The sequence below is a fragment of the Salvia hispanica genome, chromosome 4 (genome assembly GCF_029641045.1).
Source record: "Salvia hispanica isolate PSC_SH4W2 chromosome 4, Shi_PSC_v1, whole genome shotgun sequence".
Classification (NCBI taxonomy): Eukaryota; Viridiplantae; Streptophyta; class Magnoliopsida; order Lamiales; family Lamiaceae; genus Salvia; species Salvia hispanica.
Window position 1 is genome coordinate 1119852 of NC_142695.1, and position 7795 is coordinate 1127646.

At 31.7% G+C, this 7795-nt stretch overlaps 1 long non-coding RNA gene across 1 annotated transcript; it reads left to right on the top strand.

Moving 5' to 3' along the window:
- Positions 1 to 5086: 5086 nt before the first annotated feature.
- Positions 5087 to 7239, top strand: LOC125198756 (uncharacterized). The gene is made up of 3 exons (XR_007172467.2): positions 5087 to 5214; positions 6241 to 6374; positions 6735 to 7239. It is a non-coding gene; the product is annotated as an uncharacterized LOC125198756 (long non-coding RNA).
- Positions 7240 to 7795: the final 556 nt, after the last annotated feature.

The window sequence follows — 7795 nt, forward strand, 5'->3', positions numbered from 1 at the left end:
ATTGACATATTATTCATGGGGTGGTGAGATAGAGCAGGAAACGGTTACCAAGTTCCGTTAGCCGTGTAGTTAGCAAGCGGTACTCGGGGAACAGGCTTAGTCAGAGATTCAAAGAGTTGGGTTAGCGAAACTACAGAAGTAGACATCATAATTGAATAGAGAACAAAACCAAATAAATTGTCATGCTCACATCATAAAATTCAAGTAAAATGGTAACATCTCAGGGTACTGGCACAACATTCATATCAAGTCTTTGGACAGTAATATGAACTTGCAAGTGGCAACCTCTTTGTAGTGATCAAACACTGACAATAAGATCATGTCAAGTATTGTCCACCTTTGGGCATCACAATTACTTACACAAAAAACTGGATAATTGTCACCTATTTATCACCACAGGTATGTGTGTATCTCGTGCCAAATAATAATCTTCCTTTGGGCCGACTAATATCCGCATTAAAATACACACACACTTCACCGTCCTAATATTCGCAATAAAGAAGTCTAGACAAGAGAGGTTACTTTGGCAACGTCATGTTTTGACTAATCTATTTTGAATATTAGTAAAACATTATGAGGTTCCGAGCACAACATCCACATCAAGTCTTTTGACAGTAATGTGAACTTGCAAGTGGCAACCCCCTTATAGTGATCAAACACTGACAATAAAATCATGTTAAATAGTGTCCACCTTTAGGCATCACACTACTTACACGAAAACTAAATAATTGTCACATATTTATCACCAAAGGTATGTGTGTATCTCGTGCCAAATATTAATCTTCCTTTGGGCCGACTAATATTCGCATTAAAATACACACATCAATAAAAGGAACATGAGATGCACCAAAATTATTGAATTTAAAATTTTAAAACTGAATACAAACGCTTGGAAGCAAGTCGTTGATAATTTTTCGAAATACAGTGGCTAGCCAACGAGTCACTGGGTTCGCGTACCTCGCGAACTCAGCAAGTCGCTGAATCCTGACAGCCAATCCAATAACTCCCTAACAAATCGCAAATTGCTGACTCCTAATGGGATTCCATATAATTTTTCAAATCCGATTTTCACTAAAATCGATAAAATCTAAATTTTGATGTTTCCCAAGATTAGGGGTGAGCAAAAAAACCGAAAACCGAATATCCGAACCGAACCAAACCGATATTTAAAAATTCGGTTCGGTTTTTTCGGTTTTTCGGTTCGGTTCGGTTTTGAAAATTAAAAAATTTCGGTTTTTCGGTTCGGTTCGGTTCGGAGGAAAAAAAAACCGAATAACCGAAAAACCGAATTTATTTTAAAATATACTATATATATATATATTTAAATATAATTTAAAAAATATATAAAGACTAATAGACTAACCCTACTTCAGTTCCGCCTCTACGCTGCTCCTCTTCTCCTCTATTCTTAATTATCTAATCTCTCCAACTCCAAGCTCCCTGCTTCTACCAACCGCGTTTTCCAGCCATCCACGCCGGTCGCCGGCGCCTCCAGCTCGTCGACCCTCCACCCACGCCGTCGCCCCTCACGGCCCACGCCTTCAGCTCCAGCTTGACGCCATCGTTTCTATGTAAAATTGAAAAGATTTAGTTTGATAAAGTTTGGGCAGATTGATTATTGCTATGTAAAATTGAAAAGATTGATTTCAGTTTGATAAAGTTTCGATAAATGGTGTGTAAAATTGAAAAAGTAAAGTTATTGCTATTTCAAAGTTTGGGCAGATTGTGATTATTTTTCATGACAGATTGCAGCTACTGCAAAGATGAAGAAAGGGATTTTCGGTTCAGATTATTCGGTTTTTCGATTTTAGATTTTTTGATTTTTCGATTTTTTTTATATAATTTCGGTTTTTCGGTTTAATTCGGTTTTTTAGATTCGGTTTTCGGTTTTTCGATTTTCGGTTTCGGTTCGGTTACAGTTTTAGCCTAAATTCGGTTTTTCGGGTTCGGTTCGGTTTGGGCAAAAAACCGAACCGAAACCCGAATGCACACCCCTACCCAAGATCGTAACCAACGAACATAAACCCACCAAAAGTAACATCAAAACAACCAAAAAAATTCACGAAACACACTACGCGTTTTATGGAATCATCGAAACATGCCAGAAGCAAAAAAAAGAACTTTAAAAGCCAAATAATAACATGTAGTGCAAAATTTCTCAACTTACACTGTAATTAATCATACACACGTAAACATGTATTGTCAGGTTATCAAAGAATTACAGTTGGACAAAACAAAATGAGACAAAAGGTTCACCGAAAATATGAATTGAGAAATCAATTCAAAATATATGCATCACCAAACAAAATGAGACAAAAGGTTCACCGAAAATATGAATTGAGAAATCAATTCAAAATATATGCATCACCATACTCAGAACTAATATATAAATTACGGCAACAAAAATATATCAACTATGGCAACATATAAACTACAATTATGGAAACCGCCAAAATTCCAAAGCAATAACATATCGATTTGCGTGCAAAGCAAATAACCTTGAATTGAAAAACTCAATTATTTATCAAAGGAAAATCACGACATATTCATGAATTATAAATTGAAATTCAGATTGTCCCTATTTCTCAAAAGTGGCGGCCGTATCCAACAAGGATATTACGTTCATTCTATTCCAAAGTTTTGACAGAGAATTATATCATTGACAATCAGAAACTCTAATATTAAGAAATTTAATTTCTTCCAAAGCACAAACAATAATATGAAACCCTAATTCTCCTTTTCCAATTCTCAGAGAATCATCAATAGAGTGGCTCTGATACCACTTGTTGTAATAATTGAGTGAACAATTATATAAAGCTCTCTATGATGATTAACCGAGAACGACGGAGAAGGAGCATAAACTGTAGAGCGGAAGCGTACCTTGATCCATCTAGAATTGAACGGTGGAATTGCTTTGCAGCAGCTATGGATCTTCCAAACGATCAGAGACATTCTTCGCAATAGTCTGCCGAGAGAATACAGAGATATCGAATGTTCTCCTGACGTCTGGGGACCATAACCCTAGCTTATATTTATATTAAATATAAACCCCTTTTATTTTCTATTCGGTCCCTCATCAAATAGAAAAATCACTTTATGGTATCAACACTTATTTCCATAACAAAATAAATACACTTTAGCCCAAACTTTAATCTTTATTGGATCACTTTAATTGGACAACTAAAAGATAGCCATACACATTAAATTAGTCATATGGAAGCCCAAATTTCTAACATATTATTCTATAATAGAGCAAATTTTTAAAAAAACCACAAAATTTGGTCAATCTCATAACTTAAAAATGATTGATTATACTCGACATTTTTTCTCCATTATACCGATGTGGCAACAAAAAGATATTGTGGACAAAAACTTTCACCTACTTAAACGACATCGTTTAATACACTTAGTCTTTAATTTTTACACATGTACACGCCACCCCAATAAATTTAGGTGAATATGTGAGAGAAATGAGTTAGGTGATTACAGGGAGAGTAAAGTAGAGAAGAGTCTTATTATCAACAATATTCTATCTTTTACTTTACTCTTTCTCCACTTTAACTATTTATAATTATTTTTTAAAAAAGAGTGCGCAAAATGAAATGACTCTACTACTATGGAACATAGGGAGTACTACATATGATATAGTCATTTTTTATAATTTGAAACTTTAAAAAAGTATTAATAATTAAATAATTGGATGTAAATGACTATGATTATTTCATTGAAAACGAAATACTAATACAATCACTTTGGATGATAACATGAGGAAATCAAGTATATATGTATGTAGTCATTTTTCAAATTTAGAATTTCATAATTATTCGATAATAAAATAATTGGACGCGAATGACTATGATTATTTCGTTCGATGATAATAACATTAAGAAATTAAAAATATATTTAATTTACAAATTTAAAAGTTATTTAATAATAAAATAAGTAGATGTGAAGTACAAAAATATGATTTCTTTTGATGATAACGCGTAAAAGTTAAGTATATTTGCATGAGTTGTTTTTATAACTTAGAATTTTAAAAATTATTTAATAATAAATTAAGTGGATGCGAATGAATGTGATATTTCATTTGATGATACCACTTATAAATTCAGTATATATATATAGTCATTTTTTAATTTAAAAATTTTAAAATTATTTATTAATAAAATGATTAGGTTTGAATGACTATGATTATTTCGTTTGATGATAACATGAAGAAGCTAAGTATATATGCATATAGTCAAATTAAAAATTTTATAGTAAAATATATGCATGAAGTATTTGATAATAAAGTAATTAAATGTAAAATAGTATTATTATTTATCTACAGAATCAAGTATACACGCATGTAGTCGTTTTCATAAATTTAAATTTTATAAAGTATTAATAATTAAATTGTTAGATATGAATGACTATGATTATTTCTTTTCACGATAACACTAAGAAATTAAGTGTATATTCACGTAGTCGTTTTCAAAATTTGAAAATTTAAAATTATTCAATAGTAAAATTGCCGAATGCCTATAGTTACACTTTATTTTTATGATAACACTAAAACATTAAGTGCATATGCATGTAGCCATTGTTATAATTTAAAATTTTTAAAAATTTCAAATATAAAATAATTGGACACTGATGACTTTAAAAAATTCAGTATTTTGTCAATGAGAATGCTTTTATTAAATTTTTAAAAAGTTAATTCTATGATATCTTACTAAAATATTGTACTTTTATAGTAATAAATTTTGTAACATCCTAAAGAATGGGTTTAGATAGAATTATATCTGTCAGACTATAGAATAGTAGATAAAATCACCAAATTAGAGTTTTTATATAAAATAAATTATATTCTTTTAATTATTTTGTAGGGCACGACATATTATATGTTGTTGGACATTTTTTTAACTTCAAATGTTGTCTTGGAAATAGAGAAAATTCTAGAGACCTTGAGAGAATTATGGATTTAATGTTATAATGTCATTTGTAATAGCATGCAACCACAAATATTAAAATATTGTATAAACATTAAGACAATTCCGCCCTCCTCATTCAGGAAAAATAAAATAAAATTCGGCAGCCTCCTTCTCCTCTACTTCAAGCATATGTTCTTCTACATTTCTTGCGTTTTTGGGCAAATTGAATAACAGATCGCGCAACGAGAGGATGATCGGGGTAGCTCTTCGCTTCTATAACATTCTTATGCCTAGTAAATGAGTAAGTATCGAGTTTTAAGGGCTGGAATTTTCTGACTTCTTGAGTATGGATTCGTATATTGTTTATTCGTTGAGTCACCGACGTATATGTAACGTTGGAAGATTGTTGAACACATTTTGGCGATTGAATCAAAGGTTATAGCAACTTAGCTTAGTTTGGCATGTTACAATATTAAAGTTGGTCTACAAAGTTTGTTTGGAGTGTAGAAGAGTAACACAAGATTAAATAAAATTATGAAACTAAGATTAGTATTAAAACAATGATGCTCTGTTTTTGTGCTCCCTGTTACGAATTGTTAAGCCTATTTAGAGTGGCTAAAACTTAGACTTAACCATTTTGATTTTATCTTTGATGAGTCTAAACGTTCCCTAAATTTTTTTGGAGAATTTAGGAGTTTATTTACTACATGTTTAAATTGTTTGAACAATACCATCATAAACTGTCGAAATTCTGGTAAACTGCCCTATTTGTATGTTTTATTAGAATTATTTCGGACATTTTCTCTACAGGTAAAATCTGTTGAATAATTTTTAAATTAACAATTTAGTGTGCATCTGTCCTGAGAATTTTATGATGAATTAAAGAGTATAGATACAACATATCAAAATTAGTTCGAAAATGTTGTCAGAAACTATCCGAAATTGATACTGTGGCTGAATGAAGATACTCCCACCGTCCCAGATAATTTGGGGCACTTTGACCCGGCACGAGTTTTAAGAAATTTAATGGAAAGTGAGTTGAAAAAATTAGTGGGACGTGGGTCCTACTTTTAAAGAATTAGTTTTATAATAAAATTAGTTTTAATTTATGCTAATGCATTTTGTCAACTTATTACTTACTTATTTTAGATAAATGCAATCCGAAATTCTTAATGAAGAGTAGTAAAACAATGAATTTTAATAAAAAAATCTCTAGATTGAATTTAGGAGTAAAGGCAATCAATTAAGTAAAATGAATCAATCCAATCCCTATATATACCTCTTATCTCATTATTTGACCAATTTTTTCAAACATTCTATCCACTAGACATAGTCAATATGGGTTTTCGGATCTCGGTCGAATCCAAGGAGCTTTGCAGCCACGGCAGCTTTGAAGTCCACAGCGACTCTCCCGCCCGAGCCTGCACCATTGTTAGCCCCATGGGAGATGTCGTAGCACTGGTAATGAATCGACCAGCGTTATACCTTTATTTTAAGAACAAATCAAAACTTCATGATTTTAGTAGCAATTATCCATACTGAAAAATGCATGATTATTAAGCCCCTACTAAACTATTTTTCAATTGTATAAATTTTTCGAATTCATGATATTTTATGTGAACTATTTGCAAAATCCTTTATTATCTCAACAAAACATAAAAATAATTTTCACAAAGTTTCAAACTCAAAATTTATTATTATAGTACTATAACCATTATCAAAATAAATTTATGCATCCGACCCTGCTTTGGCCCTATTGCATGTAAGAACGTGCAATGTTGGATTTTCGGTTGTGACAAAAAATTGTTAAATTATTGACAGATTGGTGTGAATAAGGAGTTGCAACGATTGATGAAGACAAGAAATTAATATATCATGTGGAAATAAGGTTTGGTTCCGATCAAGCTTTTGTTTTTGGAGTGATTGCTGTTCTTGACTACATAGATGATGGATCTACAAGATGTTGACCATTGTTACAAATTTATTTAAATAATTCTTATTAATCAATCTGTTTTTTTTTTCTCCTTTTGAAATATTAGTCAATCGACGTTTCGAAAGGGAAAAAATTTGTTTGAGATTCGTTTGTATTTCATGTATCGTTATTTTATTTTATCAGAACACATGTCGAACATATCGATATTGGTGAATGATTGGATATGCACTATGCGTTTGTAGAGCTAAGTATGTTAGCTACGTAACGCAATTATATGATGTGTACGTTTCATATTTGTCTTAGTCAAGGACTCAAGAAGGATTGGAAATTCAGCAACTATTGAATAAAGGAGATTCTTGTATCAAAAGTGATTGGTTCATTATATAAATATATTATATAGTACTCCACAAATCTTGAATGTATACAATTTTATCATGACTCGTCACGCACCCTTGTTTTCCATATTTTCCATGTGCTAAAAAGTGTTAATTTTCAAGATGGATAGGAGTATTTATTTTGTTACAAGAATGTAGAAAAGGGAGATAAAATGAGTACAAATAAGTTATTGAATGTTGATGGTGATGAATTTAGAAAATAAAACTCGTGGGGTTGGCAATAGGCGATGCACGATTCTTGCTGAGCATTTGTGAAACAAGACCCAAAGTGTGTATTGTTCTTTAATCAAAATAATTTAATATAATTGAATGAAGTCAAAAAAACATTTCTCTCTCACTTTATTTGGGCCGAAGGCGGAGCTGCCATGGGTTGATGAGAGACTGATGGGGTTTTCCGACAACAATCATGAGCTGGTGGTAGGGTCAGTCGATCCTTCGATCCCGTTAAATCCGTACCTCAAATGTTAGATGTCTTTATAATGGATCCACTAACCTCTAGTGATGATTGAGGCAAATAGTTAAAGAAAACGGAAAGTGATGCAGAAGTTGAGAAG